Below are 13928 nucleotides of genomic sequence, written 5' to 3' on the forward strand. Positions count from 1 at the left end.
CTTAGTAACGGTTGCAATAAAGTGATTATTTATTTTTTGCTTATTTTATCTTGATGAAAACTTTGTCTTTTTTTAATTTTATATTTCCAATGAGTCTACTTGCTTTAATTCTTTATTAAGTATTGTAATATATTTCAATTATACTTATAAAAGTAAGTAGCAAAGAGATTCACAATGATTTAGCAAAAAAATGTGCAAATTCCCAAGCTTGTTATGCTGCACTCTATAAAAAGCATATCAATGCAGTAATAAGTGCACATTTAGTGAATATTTAAATGAACACAATACTCTATCTAAAGGCTAGAGGTGTGCACTGTGTGTGTGTGTGTTTGTGTGTGTGTGTGTGTGTGTGTGTTTTAGTACTGAGGACCTCCAATAGGGTAGGCTAGTGCTCATATGCATCAATTTATCCCCAAGGAGTGATTCAAGCAATGCAAAGAGCAAGGGGTTCTTTACGTTTTAGGTTCTCCCTAAAGAGAGCTCAGGAGGCAAATGGCAATTAATCTAGTTTGTTCTTAGTAACGGTTGCAATAAAGTGATTATTTATTTTTTGCTTATTTTATCTTGATGAAAACTTTGTCTTTTTTTAATTTTATATTTCCAATGAGTCTACTTGCTTTAATTCTTTATTAAGTATTGTAATATATTTCAATTATACTTATAAAAGTAAGTAGCAAAGAGATTCACAATGATTTAGCAAAAAAATGTGCAAATTCCCAAGCTTGTTATGCTGCACTCTATAAAAAGCATATCAATGCAGTAATAAGTGCACATTTAGTGAATATTTAAATGAACACAATACTCTATCTAAAGGCTAGAGGTGTGCACTGTGTGTGTGTGTGTTTGTGTGTGTGTGTGTGTGTGTGTGTTTTAGTACTGAGGACCTCCAATAGGGTAGGCTAGTGCTCTACAATTGAGCTATATCCCCAAGGAGTGATTCAAGCAATGCAAATAGCAAGGGGTTCTTTACGTCTTAGGTTCTCCTAAGGATATACTGATTGCAAACAAAGGTTTGCTCCTTGACTTTTAACCTAAGACTCAAAAGAATACAAAGGTATTAGAGCACTGCCTGGTATGTACCACATAATCATGAAATTTCACATACTTGTCTATGTGATTACAGTATCAAAAGGTAAAAATTCAATGTGTAAAGCTCAAATTACCTTGAGTTAATATCAGTAGGAGTGTATTTTAGTGATATGAAATGTAAGGATGCTTTTTTGTTAGCAGGATTATAGAAACTCACTTATGCCACTTAAAAAGAACATGGTATTGTCCCAGAAGATTTCATTAAAAAAATGTAAAATACAGTTGCATAATGTCAACAGTCTTGGGGACTTCATGTTGTCTTCTATCTTCAAAACACATTTCCCTCCTCTACATAGGAAAAGGTATTTAGGTATTTGATACTATTCATAGAACTCCTTAAAAAGTCATGTATACATGCTTTTCAACATAAACTATCATGATGACATACCCAAAATTTATTATCAGTAAACTATAATCCAAACCAACCACAAGTTCTCCCTGTAGCTCCATCTGGCCTGGAACTCACTATGTAGACCAGACTGACTTCGAACTTACAGAGATCCACCTGCCTCTGCCTCCCAATTGCTGGGACTAAATGCGTGCACAACCAGTATACTTGGTTTTTTTTAAATTATTATTAAATTGGTATAAGCGATGAACTTAAGCACTTCATTTTTCCATTCTATGCATTGTAATAATGGTCATGCTTTTATTTGCTACATTTTGAGGCAAGGTTATGAGAAAAATGGTCATTTATTTTCAAAGAAACAAAACAGAAGGGAAGGAATGAAGGAGAGAGGAGGGGAAGGAGCAAGCAGAAAAATCAATAAGGAAATAGAGGAAGGGAGAGAGAGAGGGAGGGAAGGCAGGCAGACAAGAAAGCTACTTTATTCAACTGGCAATCCACATTTCAGCAGTTTAAACTATGTAAGTTATCTGCTCTTTCAGGATCTCAGTTTCATCACTGGTAATGAGAAAGTTAAGGATTATGGAGACATAATAAATTGTGTGTGAAATAGCTTTAAAACCTAGAAAAATAGTTCAAAATGAAAGTATTAATTGTAACCTTCTCAAGGTTGAAAGCATAGAAAGTTCAAGACGAAACAGAGAACTCAAGCTGACTTGCAATCATCTTCACTAATGTACGGACACCTCCGATCAATATTTGAGCCTCATCAGCTTGGGAGACTAACTTTAAAGGTGACTTACAAAGGGTATTGTCACAATTCCCTCAACTGTGGCGATGAATGATGAATGTTCATAATAGCTGTCTAAAGGGAGTACATTCAGCTCTCTATTTCATATAAAACTTGCTTTTTTTCCTCATGCTTTGAACTAATAAGGTTTTTAATAACCCTTTTAGTTCTCCTAATAGGAGCATTCAGGACACGTTTTGCCACAGTTGAGGAATCTTTGACAATTCCCTTAGTCAGTTACCTTTAAACGTTATCTGGAAATTACATTATTAGCTAAAGATCATAAATTTTCAATAATTCTTTTTATTTATCTGATAAAAGAAATGATTTATTTAAAGAAATTAAATCATGTACCTGTTCATTCCTACATGGGGAATAGCTTATTCCTGTACTTAGGTCTTTTGGTATTTTGAAACATCTTTGAGCAGATGGGATATTTGCTTAGAGAAAACTTACATTTGCAAGCTTTTTTTTTTTTCAAACATATTTTCAAGATTGTCAAAACATTACAAAATCATTAGGATACTCCCATGTTAGAGTATTGTCAGAGATATCATTATAAACTTGCATTAAGATTAAAGCTATTTTAGATCACAAACATCCTCAGCCAAGCACAATCTGTTAGTGAATTTGAAATTTGTTTGGGAAATGTTACAAATGAATCGCTATAGTTGTAGCTCAACAGTGTCAAACTTTTGGGTGCTGACAGAATTCTGCTAAAGTGCATTAGAAACCCAGATCAAGGATGGTTAGGAATTTCCCACCTCATTGATGTCTTGAGAAAAATGTTTGTGGTCAGTGCTTCCTCATTTGACAATGCCCACTAACAAAGAGAAAATAATTTTTATATATAAGTACATTTCTATCAAATCTGCAAGTGTATTTCAGTATTTAATTTTGTATTTGCCTTAAACAAATATGCAATCTTATCTTTATTTCCAGTTGAAGGCAATAATTGTCAGTAAATAATTAAATTAATGCTATCAATGTTTTGCTCTTCTATTCTAAAAGAAAAGGTGGAAAAAATTCATTGATTTACTAATAACAGATGTTTTTTTCTGTCATTACGTATATTTTTAATCTTTAACAGATTTCCCACTTATTGTTTACTATAGAAACCAAAATAAAAAAGCAACTACTATTCATGTTTGATATTTTAACGTCATACCATAGCTGTTAATGTATACATTTTACTGGACAAATATTCCTATGATAAAGTCTGAAATCTGTGGAAGGGAAGGAAAGTTTTCCTTATGAAGCAACTGCATTAAAACAAGTTTGGAGCATATAATTGTTCTTACCTGAAATCCCAGGACTCAAGATACAAAAAGCAGTTTGATCATTACGAGTTTGGGGCCACTCTGGGCTACATACTGAGTGCCAGGCTAACCATGAACTCAACCATGAGCTAACCATCTCTCAAAAGCAAAACAAAAACAAAACAAAATTTTAAAAAAGTTTGGAACAAGGTAAAAACAAATATTTTGTAAAAATAATGCAAATATAGGTAAGTTAAAAATTAACTGTGAAAATTATATTGTTTTATGCAGACAGAAAACCATTTGGATATTAACTTATATGGTAAGATTATGAGAAATTCCTTGTCTCCTACTGAAATAGTTTTTATATTTATCTTGTGACTTCAGAAATAAGAGATTTTAATACAAGAAGACAGCTTGATTGTCTACAAAGCTTAAAATGTATCAAATTCTATGTATTATTTGATCTATAAAATGAAAATGAGACATTTTCAAGATTGTCTTACTATAAACATGACATAAATTCCAATAAATGCTCAAGAAAAAAGCCTCCATCCTTTCTTTCCTTCATTGTGTCTCCTTGAGGAAATGGTACCTTTGCAGAGCACATGACAAGTGGTAGAGCTAAATCTTAGGTTGCCCCATTGATGTCTAGGGGATGCATATTAGATGGTTGGTATCTTATTTCATGACATGGTAGCTGAAACAACGTGCAGTTCTAGTTTCCCTGAAGTAAAATCAAGAATAAAATCTATCATTTCCACTTGAAAAATGGGTTAAGAGAATAATTCACAATCAAACAGCTTTTCATCACATGAACATGGACTTATCACTAATCACACCTAAACTGTACAATGCATTAAGATTTCAAAATATTGAGACTTTGTTTAAGTTAAACTCTGGTACAACTTTGTAGAGATGATACATATCGGTTCGTGGGCTAGTTGTATAATTGTCTTAATACTTTAAGTGTACCCTTAGTAGATTGTTAGTATGTCCACAATAGAATGACATTTCAAGAAGAAAACAGAGAAAAATATATTTAAAAAGAAAACAGAGTGAACAATAAACAGTAATGATTCATTGTGTATGGAGTAGTCACATAAAGTTGTAATATTTGTTTTATCTCTTAATTTAATTTCCACATGTATACTTCTCCAGTCCTTCAATTTTCAGCCCTTAGACTAAATTCATTGTACCAGTATTTGAAATCATTCACCTGCATACAGAATTGCAAAAAAAGAAGTAATTCAACTGAAGCAACAGAAATACATTAAGGTTCTTTCTAAGAGTCAATTTAAGGAGGACACTTTGTTAATTCCTGACAGTGATAAATTTCCCATTATTAATCATTTTCAGTTACTGAAGTAATTATAGAAACCAAGCATGGTGGTACATAATTGTAATCCTAGCACCTAGAAGATAGAGGCAAGGAGATAAGGAGTTTAAGGATAGCCTTGACAAAGGCAGTGTAAGTGTGCAGACCTCACTGTGGTTGTACATTTAGGGATCTAGTTCAAATCTCTTGTCTCTGCAGTTTTCCCAAAGGCTCAATGAATGATTTAATTTTATTCATTACCTCTTTTCACTGTTAGCTGGGTTCTCAAATGTAAACAGTCTCATTTGATTAGATTGATGTATGATAGATAGAGGATAGATAGATAGAGATATATAGATATATATTTGAAATATATATATTTTCCTTTCTGATGATCTTCATTAATGTGTATAAACTGTAACTGCATTTTAAATATTTCTGTGGCAATTATTCTGTTTAGTATACAGAATCCTATTAAGTCTCATGCAAAGACATAAAAATGTAAAATTTTCACCTTCCTTGTTTATACAAACTACAATGCAAAGGATAAACACTAAGTGCTCTCTATTTTCTTCAATTTAGGAAGGAAATATTTAATGAAAATGTTTGACATTTGGCTTCTCAATGTAAATTTGGAGTCAAGCAATGAAAACCTGAAAAATATATTTCTTTCTAATAGAAGTCTTGAAAGATAGTCTTGGCTTTCTCACAGAAAACTTTTCATTTCCTCCTCCTTACATAACTCCCCTCTGAGGGCTGTGGTCCCAACATCTTTGGCGATCCATAAGGACCAGTATTGGAGCTTTTCCATTCTTGGATTATTAAATGGCATAATCCTGAAACTTTTTACTTAAACCTTATGTTTTAATCATATAAGATTTGTGTTCCTATAATATGTAATTACTCCAAACTAAACTCCCATAATAGAGGTATATCAGCTAACTTCTGTAACTGGAAGTTCAAAAATCTCTTCTCCAGGAAGTATATAAAATAGGAAGAGTTTTGTGGCCCTTGTCCAGGGACTAGGCCACAAACAGCATGGAAGGAATTACAGAAGAAACTCAAGAACAGAGCACTGAACAGTGTTTCCAGGTGCTGTATATTGAAGAAATGAATACTTCCACCAAAAGAAGGAAAAAAGCAAGAGCAACAACATGAATGAAAAATATTTCTTAAAATGTGGTTTGGCACTTCATTTCATGATACTAATACGTCTTTTTACCTTTAATTTAAAATTATAATTCAAACTTGTACTAATACCGTCCCATATGCTGCTTCTAAAGGAAAAAATCATCTGTCAATTTACAGTTCCTAGGATATTATTCAATTAGGGTTGGAGTTAATATCAACTAGGTAAAATAGTCCTGATTTTTCCAATTTTTTTCTACTAGAACATCCCAGAAAATCACGTGTCCATATTCATTTTAATTTTTCTATCTTAAATTTCTAGACCCGAGGAATAAAAATACAATTTAACTCTGAACTATAACAGCTAAATCATGTCATAAGCTATTTTCATTTCTTGAGATTTTTAATATATTTTTCATTTACTTCAGTAATACATGTGTATGTAATCAACCAAAAATTCTTTAGTATCAGACACAGATATTTTATTTAAGAATAATAAAATCACTTAATTTTAATTTTTGGAATCAAGTTTATTATTTAGTAAAGTAAAACTAGATTTAATGTTACCTTTAAAAATATTCAAATATGTGATTTAAATTTTCTGAAGTTATGTCAGCTTATGAATATATTTAAAGTCACAGTAATAGTTCTAACACAGATTTTATTGTCTCTCATCTCATTTGCTATAAAGAAAATCATCCACAAATTGAGCTATTTTCATTAGTCTCTAAGGAGTGTTACATGAGCTAATCTGTAAATCTATGCACACTAATCATTGTGCTGTGAACATCTTCCATTTTCCTTTCCTGACTCCACTGTTGATGAACTTCAATCAAGATATTATACAAATAAATTTTATTTGCCTGGCAATTTTATCATTATTATGAAACTGGACACAGTTGCAGAATGAAATGTGTTATTTCCAAATCTGTTATCAATAAATAACAGATTCAGTGCTCCCATGTGACCTAAAATCTGGAGAAAATATTTCCTCACTTTTTTTATGATTTCCTCAAATCTCAACACTAAATGTAGGATTGGACAGATGTCTCAGCAGTTAAAAGCAATGCTGTTCTTGCAGAGGACATGAGTTTGATTCCTAGCTCCCACTCTCATGGCTCACAGCTGCCTGTAACTCCAGCTCCAGCACATCTCACATTTCCGGCCTCCTTCTGCATCTTCACACACAAGTGACACACACAAACACACATACACACACACACACACACACATACAAATAAATAAAAATTAAAAAGTAAATCTAGGCACAAAATCCTTTCTTATATTTTTCTCTAGCTAGATAAGTAAGATCAGCAGTTCCTCAATAGGCTTCAGGGTAGATGCAGAGAAGCATCTTCTCAGTCACCTGTGCCATTGGAGAACTCCAAAGTATGAGTGTAAATTAATGTGGCATGTGTCCCTCAGCAACTCATTAGTTTGTAGTAAAGTCAGGAAAACATTCCGTGTATATGACTGGGCAGGGAAGAAGTAACAATTTTGAAAATATTTAGATATGTCCTTCAAGTTTAACAAAGATTCAAATTGCTAAATTCTTACCTCAATTTTATAATGAGCCTTGAAAGTAAAATTACTTAGATCCTTATGCCTAACCTAGTTAAATTACAGTTATCTAAAGGAACTATGAGCATCTTTAGTCATTGTCAGTTGCTATTCCACTTCAGTTTGTGTACACGTTTCATTTTAGTCTCCAAGGTTTCAATGGTAATGGAGATTTCCTTCATTAATCATGTGTCAGATACATCTTCTAACTGAAATGCTGAACTGCTCCTATCAACATGTCCTTAGCAATGATTGTTTTCATATTATTTCACAAGCATGAACTGAGGCTCCAATTTCTCGTTTTTTCTTTCAAAACAGTTTCATATACAGGTCTCTGTAGTCCAGTTTGATCTCCCAAAGCCATGCATTCACATGAACACAAGTGAACACACAGACACACACACACGAAGCTTGGCTTACACTCAGCCTTCATACTTATATTAGTTGACCTTTGCATTATATTTAGAGTATGTTTACTTTGTCTCCACTTCAAGGATGAATACTGAGGACAGACAGAAAAATCTCTCATTTTCCCTATAAATCCACAGCATGTATACTAGAAAAAATGTTTTTTTAAGACTGAAGTCCTTTATTTTCCACTTTTTATGATCAGTAACTGAGCATATTAAGCTTCCAGTTATGTATTCTTGACCATTAGTTCCTAAATTTTTTCCGCTTATATTTCATTATCGTTTATTTTTTCCTTAGAAATGAAGTTGACAGCAACATAATTACAAATTTGCACTCCCATAAATGGTGTATGTTTGCAGGAATAACACAAACAAAATAGAGTAACTTCTCACTTCCTCTTTTGAAATGCATCTCAACCTGTGGCACATGCTGTAGTGAGTAATGCACGGGTGTGTTTAGATACCGTTTAGGAACACTAACAAACAATCAAGCCTACTAGTTTTTACCACCACAAAAAGCTTCCAAAATGCAGAAAGGTTTTCAGAAATTAAATCAGCACCACTTTTCAGATACATAAATTGAATCTTAGCTACCTTAGTCATTTCCTGCTATTTCAGTCTGAATGTATGTTGTTATTTATTTATTTTTTGTTTTAGTAATCTGGGTAATTAGGCAACAGAGATGAATAGCAATATTAATAACATGAAAAATAGTATCAATAATGATGAAAATATTGATTCAAAATAAAATTTTAAGTCATTCTCTTCAATACCTTTTACTGATAATGGAAATTGTTAGAGTTAGTCATTTTTAGGGACAAAAAGGTTACAATCAGTTTTTAAATAAGTGTAAATGGCAAGGTAGAAAAGACTGGTTGTTATGGCAACGAAAACGCATTTTAAGCAAGATTATAGAAAGGTAATACATTTTGATTGCCTTGAAGTGAAAAATCACAACTCAGTAGAAAATGGTGTCTGTATTCAATCAGATTACAAAATTCAGTTACAGTGCTTACATTCATAAATCAAGATATTGGATTTTTCTAGAAAATCACCTCTCCTTAACTCTGAGAGCAATAATATCTCAAAATTGTTTATTATTACAATCAGATAATGATAAGAATGGAAGAATTTGATGATTATACTTCTGATATAGAGATTATATAAACACACACACAACTACTTTGCCTATTAAAGGAATATAGCCTTTTATTAGTCTCTTAATTTCTAAAGAAATAAAAATTTTTTTTCTTGGCCTGGACTCCAAAAACAATAAATGAATTTCTATATTCATCCCTACAATTCAGTAAATTTTTAACACTTTGACTTGAAACAAAGAAAATCTCCCCTCAAACTTTGAAGTGATTAAAGAACATTTTAGTATGTATGCATTATTTTTTTAATTTAAATAAAAATGATTTACCTAATGAATGATGAAGACAAGCTTGCATTTAAGAGTAATAGGTATAGTGAGTACAAAGTTGCTCAAAAAGTTTGATCAGATATTACCAGAGTCATAGCATTGCATAACTTTACATGTATGCATATGATTGCAAGCTATTCAATTTTTGATATAAACTGTTGTTAACAAAAATATTCCTCAAGATTAAAATAATGCATTCCTCAGCTTTTCTGAGAGTTGATGACATATTGGTGATACTGAAAGACCAGATTACCAGTAAGACTCAAATATGAAATATGCCACATATCAACTTTTTAAACTTTTGTTACTCAATTGCCTCCATGTATTATTTTGTTTAAATTTGAACTGGAAAAAAATAGCTTCCCTGATTCTTTAAGTTCCTGTGGTAAGATTAAAATGTTTGCTATGTTAATATTTGAGACTGTGTACAATGCATTCACAGATTAGATTATACTTATGTTTCAGTATATAGCTAATATATCTTCAATTAAATATGTGTGAGTTCTGAGATGTGCTGGATGTGAAATGGTGTCTGAAAGTGTCAATAAATGAAGAATTTTTTCATTTTCCAAACTTCTCAGATGTTACAATACACATGTACAGTTTTTGCTCCCTTCATTCCAGTTTGACAGTCATTGTCAAGGAGCCAGTATTGTTTGATTACAAATAGGAAAATGGTATTTCCTAATAAAGCAAGAACTCATTAAAAATGGTATGCAGAAGAGGAGGAAACATGAAAAACCAATGTAAAATTTGATAACCTACATTTTACTTTTACATAACATTTTATCAGTTGAGAAGGGAACCTTGACTTCTATTTATTACCATTTTGTTACAGAAGCTTAACTAATCTGAAACATAGAATATATTCAGTAAATATTCTTTAATGAAATAATTATCTTCATTACACTGAACAAATGAGAAGTATAATGTAAAGCTATACTTCATGCTCCCTCAGGGTCCCCAGCCAACTTTTCTTGCAACCTGACACAGCATACACAGCTCCATGTAGAGCATTTCCTTGACTGGAGAGCTGCATTTCAGGAGGGAAAGATCAAGTGTAAAGAAATGTATGTTCCAATTTTGGAGCAAGGCTTCAGTATATGCTGAGGTTGGAAGATGATTCTAAGTTCCTGAGTTTAAGTGTTTTAAGAACTGTGTCCTATGCAGTGATTCCTACTGTCCACAGAGGCAACATATTAGACCATATTTAATTTCTTTGCTTTTGCCTTTTTACTTTCAAAATTTCAGGTTAATATTTGGGGGAGATTCCAAAGAAAGTACTTGTAAATGTAATCCTTGCCTCAGGACTAACTCTAGGGGAACTCAAATTATATTAGATTAATGCTTAGATTCAGAAAACTAAAGGAAAGAGTCCATAGAACAGAATGTGCCATAGCATCTTCCTTGCTTAAAGGTTTTATTTAAATTGCTTTGTTTAGATAACAACTTATTAATTTAGTCTTTGAAGATGTCCTACATACAATGTATCTTGATACATAAATGATAATGTATATCATTTACTCCCTCCTCCAACTCTACCCATGACCCCTCATCTCATCTTCCTCCCAAATCGTGTTCTCTTTTCTAGTCAATTTTTTTTATTTTTAACCACTGAGTGAAATTAGTGCTCCTTACTACCCCATACCCATCTCTGTTTAAACCTGCAGCTTGCAGCACCTCAACCCCTGACTTTTCATATCACATATGTTCTACTATTCCTGCTCTTATTATATATTTTTACTTGGATTACAAGATCATGTGTTTTTAGAAGCATTTTCATGCACACTTCATTTTCATTAACCTTTCCCTGGACCCTCAATTCCACATCTACATCACTCCACTGTCAGCTTGAACCCTGCTGCTTAATTTATTACTTGATACAAATGAAAGTTTTATTGGAATAGCATACAGTCTCAATATTTTCATGTGAGTAATAGGAAACTATAATTCATATATTGTCAAAAATAATCTCAGGTTTTAGACAAAAGTATCATTTATCTTACTACTTTTTAATTAAATTTCTGATATTCATCTTCCTGTGTACTATTCAATGATTCAACCATAAAATATCCATTTATATACCTATCTTTCCAGTAATTATATCTTGGTCAATTAATGAACACCAATAGAATACATTACAATTTCTAATACTGTAGAAATGCTTATAAGCACCCTCCTCCCACTGGAGCCCATATACTCAGTCTAAGGCCCAATTGGTTGTCAGTATCCCCAACAGTTCCCCGGTGCAAGTCTGTCCACTAAGTCTAGTCATCCTATTGAGAGTCCCTTGTTTTAGGAAGATGAGCTCTTCTTCATCTAGCAACAATCACTTGCTAACATTCCTTCAGATAAGACTGAGGTCTGCTGTTCATTTTCTCGGTTCTATGCTGGGTTACATATGTCTGCTTGTGTATGCTGACACCATTGCCATAGAATAATATGAGGAGGTTCCCAGGAGCTTGTAGGACTGTATTTCCACATGGACATGCACATCCTCCCCAGCTCTTACAGTCTTTTCACCCCCTTTTCTGTGATGTTCGCTGAGCCTTGGATGTGAGAAGTTTAATAAAAGGATAATGTCCAAGGACCTGCATTCAGCAGACTCTTGATTGCTACACTTTGGCTATTTGTGACCGTTTGTGTTCCTGGCTCTCCGCTGCATGAGGAAGCTTCATTATTGAGAACTGAGTATCCTCTTCATTGTCTCTGTTCTGTTCCATGAGCCTTAGGTACAGAGGTTGCATTGTAGATATATCACTTAGGCCTGGGCAATTCATAGACAATGAGTGTGACCAGTTGTGGTACTTTGTAAGAGTCTCTGACTGGTACAAAATGAGCTTCTTTGATGAGTGGTGGCTCTCTGTAAATGTAAGGATACATATTTTTTGCACATAGTAAGAAATCACATTAGTATAGAGATGTGACAGTCTTGGGGTTTTCTCTAAGATCTAAGGCCACTCCAGCAATATATATTAGGTTATGTTTACATTATCACACCTGAATTTTCTCTATTTGAGTGGCCGTTTAATCAAATTAGGTAACTGTTCATTGCTCCCAAGATAAGAGTGCCACTACTGCAACAATGATGTATGCTATGCTGGCCACTGATGTGGTTATTTGGTCTTGAAGCTATTTTTGGATCATCCATTGCTGTTTTCCTTTGGCACCTTCATAGCCCTCTCCAAAGCTATGAGAGCTAGCCTTCAGGGCAAGTGGTTGCAGGTCAGTTGCAGCTCTATTGCTCCAAATCCTGTGTCCGAAGTATGTTCTGTCTTCAACACTAGGTTCTTACCTTCTAGTTCTGGGAGGGCATCAAGGGCTATAGCAACAGCCTGAGTAATTTTGGGAGTCTCTTGAACCATCTTGGTCAACAACTCAAAGGAAGTTTTCCCCTGTCTGACACTGTTTCTTGTTATGTAACCTTTAGCTATACACATGTACTCATGTAGAAATAATGTATGTATAATTTTTAATTAGGCTGTTGGACTAACATGGTTCCCTCTGGTTTTTTAAAACCAGGTATTATTTATTTCTTCTCTCTCTCTCTCTCTCTCTCTCTCTCTCTCTCTCTCTCTCTCCCACCCCCCCGTCAAACCCTTCAGCCATGGTTATAGGAGGGTTTCAGTGGGAATGGGAGTATAAAGGTGATTAAGGTTGTTTGAACTGTTCTGTAAGATATACACAAAAAATTCAATTAACAATAAAAGAACAAAAATGCTTGCTAGTAGTAAAAAAACAACCTAGAAATTTGCTGATTGCAAAATAAAGAAATCACAGCACCAATTTTAGGTTAGGCTGCAAACAAATTATCTGTTTCATTTTAAAAGAATATTTTCATTAGGAATATTTTACGCATATTGGTATAATCCCATTAGATTATGACCCTTTTAAAAATTTACCACAGAGTACAAAAAGCATGTTGAAAAACCCTTCTCAAAAAAGTGTGGCAAAACTTTATGTATGATAATAAAATTGTAATTTTTATCATGTCAGAATTTTCTTCTTCCTTACTAATTTGAAAGAGACTAGAAAGAATTTCAAGTAGTCAAGTGTTACCTTGGGAGTATTTAAACTCTCTTCTAATAGGCATGACTAACACAATCTGGCCTTTGCTGGAAAGTGGCTGTCCTTTTGATGAAGTGAGACTATATGAACCACATCCGTACCCTACTGGATTCTGTGAAGCAAAGATGTTTCCATGCTGGTATTAGAATTTACTAGTTGGACATAAATAGTGTTCGTGTAACACACAAATGCCATTGCTAACAAATAGATGCTTGGGTTAGGAAGAATATTGCCTGCAATAAATTCACCCCAGCTATTACTGCTATAGTAAAATATAAAAACTGTATTTCAAGCCTCAATTTTTCTTCACAACATTTATTTCATTGCAGAGTAGATTATACTTTGAAATTGATTTCAAGTTAGATTTAAGAAAAGGGCAATATTCAATGTTCTTTATTCTTATAAAATATTAAGATTTACAGAACCTTCACAATAGCACTGTAGGCTCCTCCACATACATGCTTTCTAGACTACTAGAAACTTGCTTTATGCTTCAAAGATTGAAATTGGGACATTCCACCCATTATATATTATATA

The sequence above is a fragment of the Nannospalax galili genome, unplaced genomic scaffold, assembly GCF_000622305.1.
Source record: "Nannospalax galili isolate Female #2095 unplaced genomic scaffold, S.galili_v1.0 scaffold140, whole genome shotgun sequence".
NCBI classification, from domain to species: domain Eukaryota; kingdom Metazoa; phylum Chordata; class Mammalia; order Rodentia; family Spalacidae; genus Nannospalax; species Nannospalax galili.